The 19884-nt window shown below is 36.4% G+C and overlaps 1 protein-coding gene across 3 annotated transcripts in view; it reads right to left on the bottom strand.

The window, feature by feature from the left end:
* Nucleotides 1–19335, bottom strand: part of LOC149774645 (toll-like receptor 2) — a 31616-nt gene extending 12281 nt beyond the window's left edge. Inside the window, exon 1 of one of the 3 annotated variants that reach the window (XR_016416733.1) lies at nt 7181–7588. The gene's annotated coding sequence lies outside the window, so the exon portion shown is untranslated. Of the gene's footprint in view, nt 1–7180; nt 7589–19251 lie in introns of those variants that run through there. The other 2 variants (XM_089944837.1, XM_089944835.1) reach the window with 2 other exon arrangements.
* Between the last annotated feature and the right edge of the window lie 549 nt (nt 19336–19884).

The following is a 19884-nucleotide window of genomic DNA, read 5'->3' as shown; positions in this document are numbered from 1 at the left end:
TACCATACACATCGACCCCAAGGCTACACCTGTAGTGCACCCTCCGCGGCGAGTACCTCTCGCACTTCAAGACAGACTCAAAACTGAACTTGATCGCATGGAAAACGAAAATATCATTGCCCCGGTTACATCACCTACAGCATGGGTAAATTCTATGGTTGTCGTAGAAAAGCAATCGGGTAAACTAAGGGTATGTCTCGACCCACAAGATCTTAATAAAGCAATTTTGCGTCCCCATTACCCTATGAGCACACTAGACGATATCCTACCCCAATTATCAGGTGCAAAATACTTCACCAAATTGGATGCACGGTCAGGATATTGGGCAATAAAACTGTCACGTGACTCATCATACCTCACAACTTTCAACACCCCTTACGGCCGTTACCGTTTCTTGCGTCTCCCATTTGGTTTGAAATCATCTCAGGATGAATTCCAAAGGCAGATCGATGAGAGCTTTGAAGGTTCAAGTGGTATTGTTTCGATTTGCGACGATATACTAGTTTTCGGAACATGATACAAATTTGAGAAATGTTCTCAAACGTTCCCTCGAAAAAGGAATCCGGCTTAATGAGGAAAAACTAGAAGTAGGTGTTACAGAAGTACAGTACTTCGGGCACATTCTGTCAGCAGAAGGTCTCAAACCCGACCCTGCCAAAGTATTAGCGGTCAGAGAAATGGTACCCCCTCGTAACCGCGCAGAGTTAGAAACCATTCTTGGCATGGTTAACTATTTGTCCAAATTTTCCACAAATTTGGCTGGGGTCACCAGTCCGTTAAGACAACTGTTAGCGAAAGACGTAGAGTTTTCATGGGACTCTCCGCAAATAGACGCATTTCAAAAGGTCAAAGACATAATTACTATAAGCCCGGGACCTGTTCTGTCCTACTTTGACCCTAAGAAACCACTGACTTTGCAAGTTGATGCGTCAAAATATGGGCTCGGTGCCGCCCTAATGCAAGATGATAAGCTCGTGGCTTATGCATCAAAATCCTTGACTACAACTGAAATCAATTATGCTCAGATAGAGAAAGAAATTTTCGCTATACTGTTTGGATGCAAACGGTTCCATCAATATGTATACGCGAGAAAGGTACACGTTCAAACTGATCACCTTCCACTTGTCGCTATAATGAAAAAGCCCCTCTACGCAGCCCCACCGAGACTACAACGCATGCTTTTGCAGCTGCAGCGTTATGACCTAGAGGTAAAACATTACCAAGGTAAGAACATACCCGTAGCAGACACACTCCCCACCTTATCTGAAGGTATAGATATGCATGTGCATATGGTGTTATCAGCATTACCTATATCTGATCGTAAGAAGGAAGAAATTGAATCTCTCACTGAACAAGACCCCCAGCTGGTCATACTGAAACAGGTCATAATTGAAGGGTGGCCTGAAAAGAGGTCAAGCTGTCAATCAGAGATAATTGACTATTGGAATTATAGAGATACACTTTCGGTTGTAGATGGGTTAATTTTGAAAGGTCAAAAAATAGTCATACCACAAGTCCTCAGGCAGAAAATGCTAGAAACTGTACATTCGGGACATTTAGGTATTGAGAAGTGTCTGAAAAGAGCCAGAGATGTCTTGTTCTGGCCAAGAATCTCAGTTGACATTTCCGATGTAGTGTCAAAATGCTCTATCTGCTTGGAGCGCAGAAGTTCTAACCAAAAGGAACCTCTCATCCCCCATGACGTCCCTGAATATCCATGGCAAAAAGTCGCCACAGACCTATTTACATGGGATAATAAAGATTACATTGTTGTAGTAGATTATTTCAGTCACTACTTTGAAGTTAAGGCACTCGCAAGCTCAAAAAGTTGCACTGTTATTAATCACATGAAAAGCATATTCGCGCGCTTCGGAATACCGGAAGTCGTTGTCAGCGACAATCAAACATGCTATTCTTCCCGAGAGTTCGCAAGCTTCGCGAAAGAATGGGACTTTAAACATGTTACATCGAGTCCCACATACCCTCAGTCGAACGGCCTAGCGGAGAAAACAGTTTCAAACTGTAAAGAGAATTCTCTCAAAAGCAAAAGAACCGCTTATAGGCATATTAGATTATCGAGCCACTGCTCTTGATATCGGGTTCTCACCAGCACAATTGTTGATGGGGAGACAACTCAGATCAATTCTCCCAACAACCCGCGAAAAGCTAATTCCCAAAACACCCATCACCGCTGAGGTCAAAAAGAAAAGTACACTTCGCAAGAAGAAAACAAAGAATTATTATGATAAAAGTGCAAAACCACTAAAACCACTTAAGGAAGGGGAATCAGTCAGAGTTCAATTCAAAGGTCAAAACTGGGAACCTGCCGTTATGTTAAGAAAACTCGACGAAAGGTCATACTCAGTTCGCACCAAAGATGGTACCATTTATCGTCGCAATAGACGTCAGCTCATGAAAACTAATGAAACACACCCCCTACAATGTAATATAAATGCGCCCTTCTCTCAGATTGAAAACACACTGTGTATAGCAGTAACACTTCCCGCAAATGCCAGTAAACCAATTTCACAATCAGTGGAATCTCAATGTTTCAGCCGAAGTACGCCTGAGCCTGCCGCAAGAAACCCACAAGATTGTCAGCAAAGCGGATACTACACACGTTCTGGTAGGCTAGTAAAACCAAAGATAATAGAGTCAGTGTAAGATCAGTTCCTAAAACCAGTACATATCCTGGATAAGAAACAGTTAGGAAATCCTGTACTCACAGATAAGAGAGACTCAGCTAACAGAACAGTCATTAGTGTAGCACAATGTATGGTTTTGTTGATAAACACAGACGGTGATACAAGATAAGGACCAGCTGTGTACATTAAATAGCAATCAAACAAGCAGCAGGATATTTAAAAAAAAATATACAATGCATTCTCAGTCTGTCACAGACTTTTATTCATTAATCATTGTAAGCATTGCTATCAAAGACGAACTTGATTTTGATATATTAGTTATAATGGTTCATGATTCATTTAGACAGTTTATTAAAAGTTAATCAAACCTTTTCTTTGTAAGCAGAGAGATGTAACATTATACATGTGTAACTGACCAATCAGAACCCTCTGTGCATGAGTCATAGCTCCACTGGTACTATCTACAGGCGTCTGCCTCTTTGATAGCACTCTGTATTAAGACCTCACAGTAGTCACTTGTATATATTAAAGTATTGATAGTTAGAACACGACGTCTCATATTATGTTTTAACACAATAACACAACAATGGCGGACAGAATTAATGGTGGAGGATGAATCCAGGAAAACCCCGGAAATAACCAACGACGCACGCGAAGCTACTGGCAAGCTTTCTCACATACCCACAATGGCTGAATTCGAGACCCGAACCGGCGCAGACAGAAGTGAGATGGAAGTGATCCGTAACGGAGAGCGCTTTAGGACACACGGTACTAATTATACGGAAGAACTGTGAACCAGTCTAGAAATGGGTGAAGAAATGATAGAGTATTTACAGGTTTGGTGGTCCATAATTGGTTAATAATGAAAATTAAAATTTTAGGAAAAATATCTTTTGAGAGCTTGTCCTATATGTAATGTAAAAAAAATATTGACAAATTTCTACTGATGCAATTTTAGCATTTTTACAGGCTTGACTCAGGAGTACTCAATACTGAAAGTAGCACCTGATTCATTTGGTGCAGAATCAATAATACGTGTTTCATGCACATGTATGTAAACAAATTGCCGCGGGTCATATGGTGTTCTCCACACATAAGCTTGCACCAAGGTTAGATGTGCACGAAAAATTATAGGTGTCATTATCAGCACCCATAAATTTTAAGTTATTGAATTTTGAATATGACAGTGTTTCCATATGTTTACCATTGGAGTGGAATTAGTACCGTGAGTCCTATATGTGACCTATACCATGATAGGAGTTTGTTGTTTCCATGGTTACCACGTGCATCCAGGGTATCAATTTGGTGGTTTTTACATATGACAGTGATAATGGAGTCTTTTTATCATGGTTTGCATGTGATTTTGGAGAAAAATTCTATACAAAAGACAGATGGGGATGGTTTTATACACTGGAGAGTGGAAGTATATAGCTCAGGCCATAGGGAAAAGAGCACAGTATGGCCTGATGGCAGAATTTCATATGATGGTACCCATAGATTGGCCTGTATGGTTAAATACCATTTAACACATGCAATAATTCCCCAAAATGGGGTGGGGTGGGGTAGATTTTATATGTAAGCCACTTATGTCACAATCACTTATGTATCAGTACTGATCATTTAACTTTAGAGACACACTCAGCAGATCAAAGCAGAGAACATTGTAAAAATAAGGACTGTGCACAAAACTGCACATGCTGCATTGCCTCAACCTGTAAATTGAATTATTATATGTCGAGTCACATTGAATATCAATTATACCGGTCTTATTTCTTATCCTAGAATTAAACTCCTTGACACCTATTCTATGTTCAGCATGTTTCTCATATTGGTACATTACATTTTTGGGCAAACAGTATTGGAACTTTTCTGCATTCCTTTTGTTGAGGGAGCAGGGAGGGACATTTTCACTTAAAATAATAGTTTTCAACCCTTCATTCCCAATATAAGTCTGCAAAAGTCCTATCTGTATTGCATTCTTTACACAGGCAGTTTTTCTTCCCCAACCTCCCTTCATACAGTTGAAACATTCTTGATGTATAACTGCATGGTGAACATACTGCTCTCTCCCACCAAACCAGATCTCTTTTTTCTTCATGTACCAAGTCCCATGATAGAAAACCTTTATACTCAGGGTGTTGCAACTTGTGGTCTCAGAACACATTATTCCAAATCTCAGCATTTGATTACCGCGTGCACTAAGTGATATGGGTTTTCTTCACCATATATGTTGTTGTGAATAAATGAAAACAAGCTTCATGTCAGAAATATGGTTTCATATTTGAAACAAAAGCTATTTATTAAACCTACATTGCTCTGTTCTTACCATCAAGTAATAGTAAGGAATCATTTAGCTATAAATTAGAGCTTGCTATTTGGTTTGCCAATTCAAGGTGTATTACCTCCCCTTTGACTGTAATTGAGTGATTGCAATGTTTGCTTTGTTTCTCTTTTGTTCAATAATGTATGCATTTTTTCAGCTTTATATTAAAAAGTAAGTAATTTAACACTGCTTATAGTGGAAAGTAGCCACAGTAATGATTTTGAGACTTTTTCTTAACTTTTTATGAGCTTTGGGTAAATGTAGGTATATGTTTATGTATTAGACAACTTCAATATGCAATTCAATTCTATTACTTAAATTTAACAAGTAGTGTATTCAGTGACAATTTTTATCAGTGTCTGCATATTGCATAGAGACATGAACTTGTCTTGGCATAGCAAAGTTTTTCACACATTTCTCCACCTCCAGCATACTTAATAGCTTGAGTCATAACAGTTTGTGCATACACTTTCTGTCTCCAACATCAATGTCAGCATTATAGGAACTTTGGATAGCTTTTTCAAATTTGTCTCTTGCTGTCCTTATGTAACATACCTCATGCTGATGTGTTATTTGGGTTGATACACATTCCCCCCACCCCCGTTGTGGGGAACATTACCAGGCTTGAAGAAATTACTCTGTCTATTCTTTGCTTATTCACCCTTCCCCATAGTTTTATACTAAAAAGTATCACTATGTTTTTTAATTATTCAGTATAATAAAGCTTATGGAACTCTTCCTTGGCTTTTATACCTTTTTATTAACATTTGGGGGTCATGAATCACATGTGATGATAGTTTAAATAAGTTTGGAATGTCAGCATCTCTTGATGCTTCATGGGTGTGTGTATATGTTTTAGTCACAAAAGGGCAATGGCCTCTTATCATTTTGACCTGTCATGTGGCACACTTATTTGTTTTGTTTGATTGATGTGAATAGGGATGCACTGTATCTTATTTCTGTGAGAGTCAGCAAGAAAAGAAATGCAATTTTGAAATTTAAAACATTTAAAACTTGTCTTATAGCCAGTGAGAGATGAAAATACAATGCGTCATGTAATTTGATACCCTGTGATGTCATACTTGCTGATGTCAGCATGCTTGTGTTTCTTTTGTGTAGCATGCATGCCATAGAAAGATAACATGAAGATACAAAGGCAGAAAACAATTATTTTAATAACAAGAATAAGCCATTAATAAGTACAATACAACACAGCAACATGTGATGCGGATGCAATTTAACTATAGATATTGGTATCACATAAAATGCTATTGCACTATTATCCATGCACAAGCATGGCCAATTCTTTCTTACAATTATGCTCTAATATCAAGGAGTAAAATACAACTTTTTCAAAAAAAATTAAATCTGGTTATAGGACACACGGTATTAATTATACGGAAGAACTGTGAACCAGTCTAGAAATGGGTGAAGAAATGATAGAGTATTTACAGGTTTGGTGGTCCATAATTGGTTAATAATGAAAATTAAAATTTTAGGAAAAATACCTTTTGAGAGCCTGTCCTATATGTAATGTAAAAAAAATATTGACAAATTTCTACTGATGCAATTTTAGCATTTTTACAGGCTTGACTCAGGAGTACTCAATACTGAAAGTAGCACCTGATTCATTTGGTGCAGAATCAATAACACGTGTTTCATGCACATGTATGTAAACAAATTGCCGCGGGTCATATGGTGTTCTCCACACATAAGCTTGCACCAAGGTTAGATGTGCACGAAAAATTATAGGTGTCATTATCAGCACCCACAAATTTTAAGTTATTGAATTTTGAATATGACAGTGTTTCCATATGTTTACCATTGGAGTGGAATTAGTACCGTGAGTCCTATAGACCACTAGGGGCCCCTCTATGAAACGTTATCGCTTTATTATCTTTTACATTTTTGTTTATGTGTTTATAATTCAAACTGTATTTCTTCAATTTAATATGCATATATGTATCTTTGTATGTATGTATGTATGTATGTATGTATGTATGTATGTATGTATGTATGCATGCATGCATGCATGCATGCATGCATGTATGTATCTATGTATGTATGCATGCATGCATGTATGTATGTATGTATGTATGTATGTATGTATGTATGTATGTAAGCATGCATGTGTACCTATGTAGTTCTGGCTTCAAAATGACTGACAAGTACTCCTCTAAGCAAAGAATACATTATATCTTTATCTAATTACCTTGAATTCTTCTCTGTAGTCTCCTTCAATACAACTCTCTGCGTTAAAATGTTACTAATGTCGGTGATAAAAACATCGTTTTCGTAGCGACTCCACGTACACCTTTTGTGTTGTATTTCGAGACCACAGTCCAATACCAAAGCATTATTTCGTGTGGACAATCATACACAATCTAACCTTATATAATGGCACACTGCCGCACATTAGAGTGTTGTGAACCAGTCATATTCTTTCAAATTGACTTCATTGTAAATGCCACCCATCATTTCATTGGGTTGATATCCCCAAAACGCACCTATCAAACTTACATGTGGGATCAATTATCTTTGTTAGGAAATATAATTGTTTGCTATTGGGTAGTTATGTGGCAAATACCGAGAATACCTTTCGTCGAATTGCTCTGCTCATATGCACAAACTCAAAGGCAAAGCACGCAGACATTGATACATATACATATATACATACATATATATATATATATATATATATATATATATATATATATATATATATATATATATATATATATATATATATATATATATATATATATCACCACGCAGACATGCACCTGCACCAATCGACATTTAATGATGTCCATTGATGTAAGTTGTCAAAATGTGTACATTCTAAAATAAGTATCTGAACAGTTCAGTGGTTAGGGTGTTGACGCCAGCTTTTTGTCTACCTAGCGGCGAAATAGTGTTGTTTCAAATATATCGTGGTTTTATTGTACCTTTTTATTATCAAACTATACGGGTTTTATATTCTTAGTTAAGTCAGTGGTACTTACAATAATGATATAATTGCATTGTGTTTGTTGTTGATGTTTTGCCCCATTCATTCAGTCCACCAAACACCAAATTAGCATGGCTTCACGTATATATATATATATATATATATATATATATATATATATATATATATATATATATATATATATATATATATATATATATATATATATATATAGATAGATAGATAGATAGATAGATAGATAGATAGATAGATGATTTAATGTAGAACTGTATTCTGATATTCGGAGAATTAATGTTTTTAGAAGTATTATAATTTTACGTTTCTGTGCAGCAGATAGAAGATAATTTTAGGGCTTTCAGGTGGAAGAGAACATTTTATAAATGTTTCTCGGAAAACATATAAATCTAAAACCTGACGGAATATTTGTGACATTGTCCAAATGCACATGAAAGAAAGTTTTATTGTGAAGAATAATATATCGATGTATCATTGTTGAGAGAAATATATTAAAAATCATGCTGTTATTTTAAATCGATATTAAATATGATCCAAATAAATATGAAGCATATATAAATGTTTCACGGAAAACTTTTAAATCTGAAACCTGACGGAATATTTGGGACATTTGACAAATGCAAATGAAAGAAAGTGTTATTGTGAAGAGTAATATCTTGACGTGGCATTGTTGAGCGGAATGTTTTAAAACTCATGGTGTTATTTGAAATCGATATGAATTGAGATCCAAATAAATATGAAGAATTTAACCTTTGACAATAGACGAACTATGCACTGATGGAAAAATAAATTTGACACATTATGAATTTGTTTTTTGGGCAATACATTGGATGACGTTATTTATTCTCTTTGTTTGTCTTATTTTAATGGGAACATCAAGTTTCAACATATTGTCTTTGATTGGAAAACATTCAACTTCAAGTTGTTCAATGTCTTACCTGGACTAAGGATGAATTATCGACCACCATTTGGGAATTTGTTTTGCGTTTTAGTTTGTCTTACAACTGATTTTATCATAAGAACTCTGTCGTGCTTTAATACTCGAGACGTCAAGTTATTTTATGTTGTGTCAAGTTTCAAATTATTGAATTCAATTGATTGTTTTCATTGAAAATACAAAAGTGCTCTGATAATTCTTGGACAAAAACATTTATTGAAAAAAAACTGGTGTAAATGTGAAAATTTCAGCTGATCTGCAATTCATTTATGCTCATTCAACTATTCATGAAACAAAGTGAAATATTACGAAATATTAGTCATGAAAATATTCATACGTTTTGCAACGAAATAAAAATCACATATCTCCAGAGCAGATGATGTTCGTCCATTGATTTCAAACGTTTACCTGGGGTAATTACCGTAGCGAGCGAAAAAGGGCAGAAATTTGCCCATATCGGCCGATGCCGACTTTTATTATGATATGATGTGTATTTCATCGCAGTTTTATAAGTACATTGCTTTGAAACAGTTTGCTCATTTAATTTGAATTAGAGTGAATGATCCCACCGGCTGCCCAGGAATGGAAAATATTTACGTATTTAAGCGCTTTACAGTATTAGACAACATAGACAATACCTATAAAATAAAAACATAAATAATGATACGATTATAAAGAACAAACACCATGAAATTAGAAAATATAAAAAATATGCTGCAAATATTTAAGGAAGGAAACAGTATTGGGTCTTTAAATTTGTACTTGCATTCAATACAAGTGAGTTTTAAGAGCCCTCTTGAATGGGATCACTGTTTCTTTGCGTCTACGTTCAATGAAAAATTCATACCACGTTGCCGGGCCCGGGGTATGCAAAAGACCATTGTCCATATGACTTCGTTTTCGTAGTGGGAATAATGAGTTTACGATTGTCAGAATCACGGATGAGGTTGGATAGGTATGTTGGACTGCTCTGTCAGTGAAACGTAGCACAGAGAACACATTTTGTGTTTGATTCTGGATCGAATGGATAGCCAATGTAGTGTACAGAGCAGCTCGGAGGTGTGCTCTGATAGTGATACTCTAGGTATGATCCGAGAAGCTGTGTTTAAAACATTTTAAAGTTTCTGGAGTAGATATTGAGATAAATCAGACAGAATTTATTTACAATAGTCCACTCTTGAAAGTACTAATGAACACACAAGTGTTTTAGTGGCATCAACGGAAAGATATTTGCGAATGGAGCTGATGCGTCTCAGCTTAAGATATGCAGCCTTGCATATGTTGATGACATGTTCGTGCAACGCGAGAGTACTATCCAGACTATCCAGAGCAACAACTAGGTTTAGTACTGACTGTGTGAATTTAATGTTGGTGTTGCTGATATTTATTGTTTGAGGTGAAAGATGTGAACGAGAAAATCTTTATGTTGTGATCCGAATGGCCTCAGTTTTATCATCATTCATCTGCAGCATGTTACATGTCATCCATGATTTTACATCAGAAATGCACCTCTCTACACCTTGGATGGTAGCATCAGCTTCAGTTGGGTGGCTCGATTTGTATATCTGGGTTTCGTCAGCGTACAGTTGGTGCGACACTCGATGATGGTCGATGACACTTGAGAGCGGCTGAGTTTATATACGTAAATGGATTCACACGCACTTTTCAAAGCGCCATCCAGACTAGACAGACTGTCTACTATTTTACTATGCGTATTATTTTATAATGTCTTTAACATGAATTGCATCAATTGAACTAAAGTTTTAAACTGACATATTTACTTCTAAATTGTGAGATGTGGGGATGAATTAGTTATGTCTATGGATCGTTGTTGTTGTGGTGGTGGTGGGGTTTGACGCCATTTTCTTAACACACGATAGGCTATACATGGCGGCCAGTATTAATGGTGGAGGAAGAATCCGGGAAAACCCCGGAAAGAACCAACACCCCACGGGAAGCTAATGGCAAGCTTTCCCACATACCCACACTGGCTGAATGAGAGACCTGAATCACAGCTGACAGAGGTGATATGGCAGTGACCCGTAACGGAGAGCGCTTTAGACCACTAGGGGCCCCTATATGGAACGTTATCGCTTCTACAATTTAATTTGTATGTATTTATATATGCATGTATGTATGTTTGCATGTATATATATGTATGTATGACTGACTGACTGACTGACTGACTGACTTTATTTCCTCTTTAAAAGAGATTACATCAGATTAAACAAATTCATGATAATACAAGATCATAAAATAGAACAGAAAATTGACATAAATACAATAGTAATACTGTGTCAGCTATCGTATTGACAAAACGAAATATCTCAATACCTGCAATTATGCAAATCTGCAATCATTTGGCTGAGCATGCCACTGATCTTTTAAACGTTGCATGATGATGATAATATTTCGAAAAGTTAATACGTCTATAGTGTTATGTGCTTAACATTAAGTCCGAGATAGCAACGAAAATGAAATGTAAAACTTATAACAGTGTAATTCTATATGTAGTTTCTTTTCTTCATATGACGCATGTATTTATGCATATATATACTTGTTTGCGCGTATGCGTGCGTGCATGCATTTATCTATGACTGACTGTCTAAATGACTTAGTAACCTCTACAACAAAGAGTATATCAGGTTGCTAAGATACATATTATACATATCATAGAATTATGAGACACATCATAGACGAGAACGCAAGCATGATATATACATCGTCAACTAATGCGTTTACAAAATGAGATATATAAATATAGAAAACCATATAGAAATCTCTTGGAAATAAACATAAACAAATACATAAACAAATACATAAACGCACACACAAACAGCTGTCAGACAACAAAATTTGCGGATATGACAAGAAGACTTTGGCCTTTAATTGTTTATATTTAATGTTAATTTACTACTTACTTTTAATATCATGTTAGGGCATGTTAGTTGATAGTAGGGCACACATTTTATTGTAGAATGAAGCTATGCTGTTTGCGGTCACCAACATGAGCCTATCTGATACGTCATCGTCAATAGACGACATGCAGTCAACCCTGCTTCCAAGAAGTGTCTCCAACAATATATCGTCTTCTTGATTGAATAAGTTAACCCCGTCTCTCACTTCTAAAGAGTCAATCACTCTCTCAAAGAAAACATTTCGTTCCTCAAGCAGCATTTCGCAGCCTAAAATAAGATGTTTCGCTCTGTCGTCAGTCTCTTTTCCACAGAGTTTGCATACCATAACTTTACCAACAGGCATGATATATAGTTTCATTACTTCAGAGAGAGGCCATAACATGGATGGATATTTACGCCCAAGAAACCATATATTACTTGGTTTTAAGTCCAAATGAATGTTTCTGAAGTGAATTAAATCATCCCTTAGTTCCATATTTGCTCTCCAGGTAGTTTCTTCATGGTTTTGGATAATATCAGTAATATGTCGATTCCAGATGAGTTTTTCTTCAGTTTGTACTCTTTCTGCATAGTCTAAAAGAACATTTCCCATACCATATTTCTTAGTTATTCTGTCAATATCAGGTATAAATCCCGTCTGTTTTAGCGGGTTGTTCAGATACTGACATAGGCGCATAATGAAAATCTTTTTCCAGATAAAAGTCCAATCGCCCTTACATAATCGGTTGAAAAGGAGCAATTTCATCCTATCTATGTATGCTTCCATTGACCAGAGTCCTAAGGTACTACTTGTTGCCTCCGTAGGCGAATATTTATCGAAAGCTTGCATACGTCGCGCTGCATATCTCTGGCATAACTCAAGTTCTTCTATATTTGAGTTTGTGATACCTGACCATAGTTCACATCCATATAGGACCGAGGGTAGAATAATTCTTTTCCAAATCTTCAGACTTGTTAGAGGGTTCATTCCTCCATCTCTGATACCAATAAAATATAAAGAGTTTAACAAGTGTTTGCCTTTATCACATGCTTCTTTTATCGCGTCGTTTGGTTTTAAGTTGTATTTTAGAGGTATGCCGGCATACTTCTTACTTTTGACTTCCGGAATTGGAGATTTGTCGAGCATAAAAGAAGGTATACCAGTCGTTCTTTTGTTAGTAAACAAGATGGTGCAACTTTTATCTGCATTATATCTTAATCTCCACCTTTTCGCATAGTCGGAAATTGTATCTAGCAGCTGTTGCATTGAACGACGCGAGTTAGACATTACAATTGTGTCATCTGCTAATAAGACACAAGGCAGGTGGAGATCAACAAGATTTAGACCTCGCAAAGTGTGATCTAATTCCGTGATCAAATCATCTATCATTACAAGAAAGAACCAGGCAGACAAGATACGGCCCTGTCCTACACCCTGCATAATATCGAAGCGTTTGGACAGCTTGCCCGCATATAAAACAGAGCTTGTTACTCTCTCAAACGAATCTTTCATGATGCGCCAGGTCTTCCCTTTGATGCCAAGTCTGTACAACTTGTAGAATAACCCGTTATGCCAAACTGTGTTGAAGGCTTTAGCATTATCAAGAAATGTAGCATAGACAGGAGTATTTTTATCCAAATAGTAGCATATAGATTCTTTGATACAGAACGCTGCAGTGATACTACCGCAATTATTTCTAAAACCCTGTTGCAACGGATTTGGAAAAGAAATCTGTTTAGAAAATATAAGTAGTCTACTATATATAATTTGTTCTAGAACTTTCTGAAGCACTGGAATTATAGTTATATCGCGGTAATTATTCATATCTAATTTGTTCTTTCCCCCTCCTTTGAATATTGGTATAACCAAACCTTGTTTAAAGTGGCACGGGTACTTCTCGGCCTCGTACAATTTTGTGAATATAATTTCAAGTAATTGTACACTGCTTGGAGGGTCCGCAAACAGTAAATGCTCAGCAACAATACCGTCGTGGCCACATGCCTTATCTTTATTGAGAGAGCTAATTGCACTACTGATTTCGTCTCTAGTGGGGATTTTATCAACAAGTTCATCAAAGTGTGAATAGGTTTCTTTAGTTTGTTTTCTGACCTCTGCTAAGACCATCTGGTAATGATTTTCATCGTACAGATAAGTATTGTCAGGCAGTGATAAACTGGAGAAATGATTTGCCCATAACTCTCTAATAGAGTCGTGATCGCGTACAATTTTTCCGTTTGATTCGATTTCGTGAATGTAATCGCGTTTATTTCTTTTATTCCGTATAAACTTATAGAAAGTAGAAATATCGAGCTCTGCAGCCTTTTCAAGCTCACTAAATTGTTCTCTATCGTATATTTCTTTAGCTTTCAATAATTCTTTTGCAAACAATTTCTTCGCTTTCTTATAGTTCGCATATGATATATATTCCCAACCTCTTGGCCTACCATTAGAAATCCATACCCTGCGTTTCAGCCGCATTTCCGTGTGAAACTTTTTTACGTTTAATAGTTTCCAATAGGGGTTAGCGTATGGGCAAAACCTCTTTATGGGGAGAAACCTAGATGCTGCTTCATGTAAAATCTTTACTGTGTCTTGAATAATAATTTCAATATCGACATTCGTCGCTAATTCTGCTTTATGCATTTGCGCTAACAATTCGTTGCGTGTTGCTTCGTTATATCTATTCATTTGTTCTGCTGAGGCTTTCTTCCAATTTATGGAATGAATGATATGCTCGTCAGCCATTGTTGCCTTATGTACTAAAGGTGTGACCAACTCTATTTTTACAGGAAGATGATCTGAAATGTTCAAAGGATGATCATCTATTATTTCTGCCTTAACCACTAAATCGAATTTACTTTTTTGCAATAGTATATGGTCTATCAAAGATTTTGATTTGCCATCGGTTGAGAAAAAAGTAAAATCTGGCCCTTCACAAATGGATTGACTATTAACAGATATTAAATGTCTATCGCTCAGAAACTTTTCCAGAATAGTGCCTCTAGCGTTTGATGTTAAACAATTTGCTTTGGAGCTAAACAGTGAACTTAGCTGACCATTGAAGTCTCCGGCAAGTACGGGAATGCCTTCTTTGCAGAAAATATCAAACTGATCCTTTAGTTCTTCTATTGTTTCGGAGTAACTTGCAATAGGAAAATTAGTTGATGGCAAAAGTGCCCCGAATATAAAATATTTAAGTCTATCATTACATTTTACCTCTATCCCTAAAACTCTGTCACTGCCAACGCTCGACAAGGGATTAACGCGGAGTGATTTCCTATAAAGGATTGCTATTCCCCCGAACCCCGTATGCCTTAGCCTTTCTTCGAAATTTACTGCTAGTCTTTTGTCAGAGCGTGCGAATGATTTAAAATCTGGATGTATATTATCAAGGAAATTGAGCTGCTCCGGAAGAAGCCAATGCTCAGTAAGTACAGCAACATCTACCTCATTTAGCAAAGAATACAAGTAAGGTGACCCGTACATGACTCCTTTTACGTTCCACGTCAGCAAACGAAATGTATGACTAGACATTAGTTGACTTAACGAAAAATAGATTTTCAACACAAGTATTGCAAAGACTATATAGCAATTTACCATAATATATGTATTTTACTTACTACTCCTTTATTTATTTACGCCAGTACTGCTGGGTGTCCTTATCACCATAATCCTCATACCATTCTCTTGCCCATACAAAATTTGGCCAAAAACCTTCCTCTAAAACTTTCTCAAAGTCTAACTTATCTACCGTGATTAAAACAGTAAAAGTGTCCTTTCCTCCTTTTACTCGCCAATGCTTTAATATCTGAGAGTCAATTACTTCTACCCCTTTAATTTTAGCGTGTTTTTTAATACAGGTTCTCATCTCCTCTCTTGTTCTATCAACTGGTATTCTTGACATTAGAACTCGACGTTCATAAGAGTTCCTCATTCGTTTATGTGGTCTGTAGTTTCTGTTGGTTGTGATAACTTCAATCGGTTTGTTTACTTTATCAGTGTCCTTCAATGAGGTGCCCGGATTATTTGCTAATGGTGACCTTCTCTCCCTATCGTTGTTCCTTGTGTGTACTCGTGCCGAGTATTTCTGATCTTGGAGATAATCACGTACATCGTTATCTTTAACTAATGTAGGTTCTTCGTTGGAAGTATTGAGTATGGTGGACAGTGTCGACGCCACTCCTTCCCTTAAGTCAGTTGACTTGGCCGTATATTCCGTTTGATCCGATAAATGCTTCCGCCGTTTGATATAATCAGAGTCCAGAGCATTTATCGCTTTAGCCCTCTTTTCCGTTTGTGTTTCATTTGAATGATTGCCCATACGCACTATATCAGCTAGTAATGTCTGAGTTTCTGCCTCACATTTTGAAGTTACATTTTCTTTAGCCTTGTTATATACTTTATCACCGAGCAATTGGTGTAGAAACAGCTGGTGAGCATTTATAGTTTCCAGCTGGTTATTTTTCTCCCTGAGTGAGATTCTCAAGGCCAGGTTGTTTTGTGATAACTTCTTCTCTTCCTCTTTGCATCTTCCTAATTCTGATTGTAACCTAGTCGAGTTAACATCTCTACTGAGCAGTTCTTTACGTATCTTGTCAAGCTCAGTTTTCAATTCATTTCTAATGTCATCTTTCATTTGTTGAATACTGCTTTGTATAAAATGTTTTAGGTCTATTATCTTGTATAAGTTCTCTGTTGTTATTGAACTGTCATTTTTATCATTTGATAGTGAAGATACTGAATTGTGATCTGATAACGTTATCACCTGTTCTGGTTTTGGTTCAGATCGCTGAGACTGTTTGTTAGATCCTTTTCTTTTAGATGCTTGACTCACGCGTGTACTGTTATCAATCGTGCCCGTGCTCGGCTTCTGTCTCGACGCAAGGCTTTTCACTTCAGATAAGTTGTTATCTCCTGTTAAGAAATGGTATAGAATAAATATATCCTCAGCTAATCTCTCCTCTAGAGGAGCACTATCACATCTTACTGTTCTCTCAACTATACGCGTCACAGGGTAATTGACATTTTCCAATTTAGCCAGGTCGTGAAGTGATAGTCTTATATCTTTTAAACTCTGTACATCCAATTCCAAACACATCTTCTTTTTAAATTCATCTCTGTCCAGAGTTCCAAATTTCGAATCAATTTGAAGGTATATATTTTTTTCGGTCTGGGTTGCTATTAAGTCTTCTTCTAAACCGGACCTTTCATCACCACTGAAGCGCTCATCTATTTCTAGGTTGTCATCCATGTTCAACGGTTTATAGTGAAGTCCGTATACAATTGATAAATAGGTTAATACCTGTTATATATCGCTCGCACTTGCACTAACGAATGTGAGCCCTCTTCTGCTAGGACAGATATGTAACAGTTGTATGTTCTGTTACCTCTCGTGCATCACTTAACTGAAATTGTTCTCATTGTTCGAATGATGAATGATATTTGGTCTAACTCAGAACTTAGCTCAGAATTAACACATGGTAACGGTACCAAAGCTAACGCATCCGCTACCATAATATTTTGAATTCGTACATATGTGATTTGCTCACTATCTACTCACTAAAAAACTAAATATATAACACATATAAGGAAATAACTACTGGCACTAGGACTGAGTACACATTTACACTGGAATGAGTTAACGTGAGTTAACGTGAACAACAGTTCACAAAAGCATCTCACAAAATACATATAGTCTTTAACAACGATACTTAATGTATTTGACATTACCCACACATCATGTTTCCAACATCATGATCCGAATGCCCCAATGTGAATTTAGATCTTATCTAGAATCTGACTGTAGATGGCAAATTTCTGACATGTATATGACATATCGTCATATATAGTAATTATGAGCACTAAATCAGTACATGTACGAATCACAGATCGTGTACGAATTTCAACTCCTTTTTTCGCAATAACAATCACACACAACATAAAAGAGCACTTAAGTGTATATATATATGTACATACATCTATCAGGATATCTCTGCCATTTTTAACGTCATATATTACACATGAAAACTAGAATACTATGCTTAGCTTTTCATCCCTTTGCACATTGTTGACGACCAAGACAAATATGCATTTTTTTTTTACACGTTACATGATTAAATGGAGTGTCACACTCACCCGCTGCGTCCATTGATCCAAGAAGATCCTTCAGAATAATCCAAGAAATTGAAATCCACAAAATATAAAGTATAAAATATAAATTTAGTCCAGAATATAAATATTATTCACATATAATTCACATCAGTTATGCACAGCAAAGTTAAACAAAACTGTGTGCAAGTTAATCAAAATGCAATGATCACGGAATCGAGTACTCGAGTCACAAAATCATGAGAATGCGATTATTTATTAAAATAAATATTATTTATGCCACAGTAGCAACAAGCGGAATTTATGTATCCTCACAACATGTCTCCAACAGCACATGTCTCTCAACATATTTCCAACACCACATAAGATTCACCAGAAAATGCACGATAACGACACACCCTTTCATAGCCTGATAGATGAAAATGGCGCGAAAAGAAGTATGAAAGGAAAATTGAATTTCAACGAATTTCCTTCGAGCTTAGTTTATATAAAACTATGATACACATGCCATTCTGTTGTCAAAGTGTTCACACAGCAGAATTTCAACACTGGATGAAAAGCACTTCTCTTTTATCTTACGGGCGTCCATAATTCACCAGAGCTTGAATACATTACGTCCACCTTGTCCGCCATACGTAAATGGATTCACACGCACTTTTCAAAGCGCCATCCAGACTAGACAGACTGTCTACTATTTTACTATGCGTATTATTTTATAATGTCTTTAACATGAATTGCATCAATTGAACTAAAGTTTTAAACTGACATATTTACTTCTAAATTGTGAGATGTGGGGATGAATTAGTTATGTCTATGGATCGTTGTTGTTGTGGTGGTGGTGGGGTTTGACGCCATTTTCTTAACACACGATAGGCTATACATGGCGGCCAGTATTAATGGTGGAGGAAGAATCCGGGAAAACCCCGGAAAGAACCAACACCCCACGGGAAGCTAATGGCAAGCTTTCCCACATACCCACACTGGCTGAATGAGAGACCTGAATCACAGCTGACAGAGGTGATATGGCAGTGACCCGTAACGGAGAGCGCTTTAGACCACTAGGGGCCCCTATATGGAACGTTATCGCTTCTACAATTTAATTTGTATGTATTTATATATGCATGTATGTATGTATGCATGTATATATATGTATGTATGTATGTATGTATGTATGTATGTATGTATGTATGTATGTATGTATGTATGTATGTATGTATGTAGTGTATTTATGTATGTATGTTTGTATGTATGATTGCACGCATAAATATATGTATGTACCTATGTATTTCAGGCTTTAAAATGACTGACAAGTATTCCTCTAGGCAAATAATACATTATATTTTTATATAATTACCTTGAATTCTTCTCTGTAGTCTCCTTCAATACAACTCTCTTCGTTAAAATGTTACTAATGTCGGTGATAAAAACATCGTTTTCGTAGCGACTCCACGTACACCTTTTGTGTTGTATTTCGAGACCACAGACCAATACCAAAGCATTATTTCGTGTGGACAATCATACACAATCTAACCTTATATAATAGCACACTGCCGCACATTAGAGTGTTGTGAACCAGTCATATTCTTTCAAATTGACTTCATTGTAAATGCCACCCGTCATTTCATTGGGTTGATATCCCCAAAACGCACCTATCAAACTTACATGTGGGATCAATTATCTTTGTTAGGAAATATAATTGTTTGCTATTGGGTAGTTATGTGGCAAATACCGAGAATACTTGGCGTTGAATTGCTCCAACACGCAATCATGCACCTACACTAATTGATATTTAATGATGTCCATTGATGTAATTGTTAAAATGTAAATATTCTGAAATAAGGCGAAACAATGTTGTTTCAAATATATCGTGGTTTTATTGTACCATTTTATTATCAGACAATACGGGTTTTATATACTTACTTTAGTCAGTGGTACTTACAATAATGATATAATTGCATTGTCTTTGTTATAGATGCTTTGTCCCATG

Source organism: Sinohyriopsis cumingii, unplaced genomic scaffold (genome assembly GCF_028554795.1).
Source record: "Sinohyriopsis cumingii isolate HCF-2022 unplaced genomic scaffold, ASM2855479v2 utg000160l, whole genome shotgun sequence".
NCBI classification, from domain to species: domain Eukaryota; kingdom Metazoa; phylum Mollusca; class Bivalvia; order Unionida; family Unionidae; genus Sinohyriopsis; species Sinohyriopsis cumingii.
Note: the sequence above shows the minus strand (reverse complement) of the source record. Positions and strands in the feature narration are given on the sequence as shown.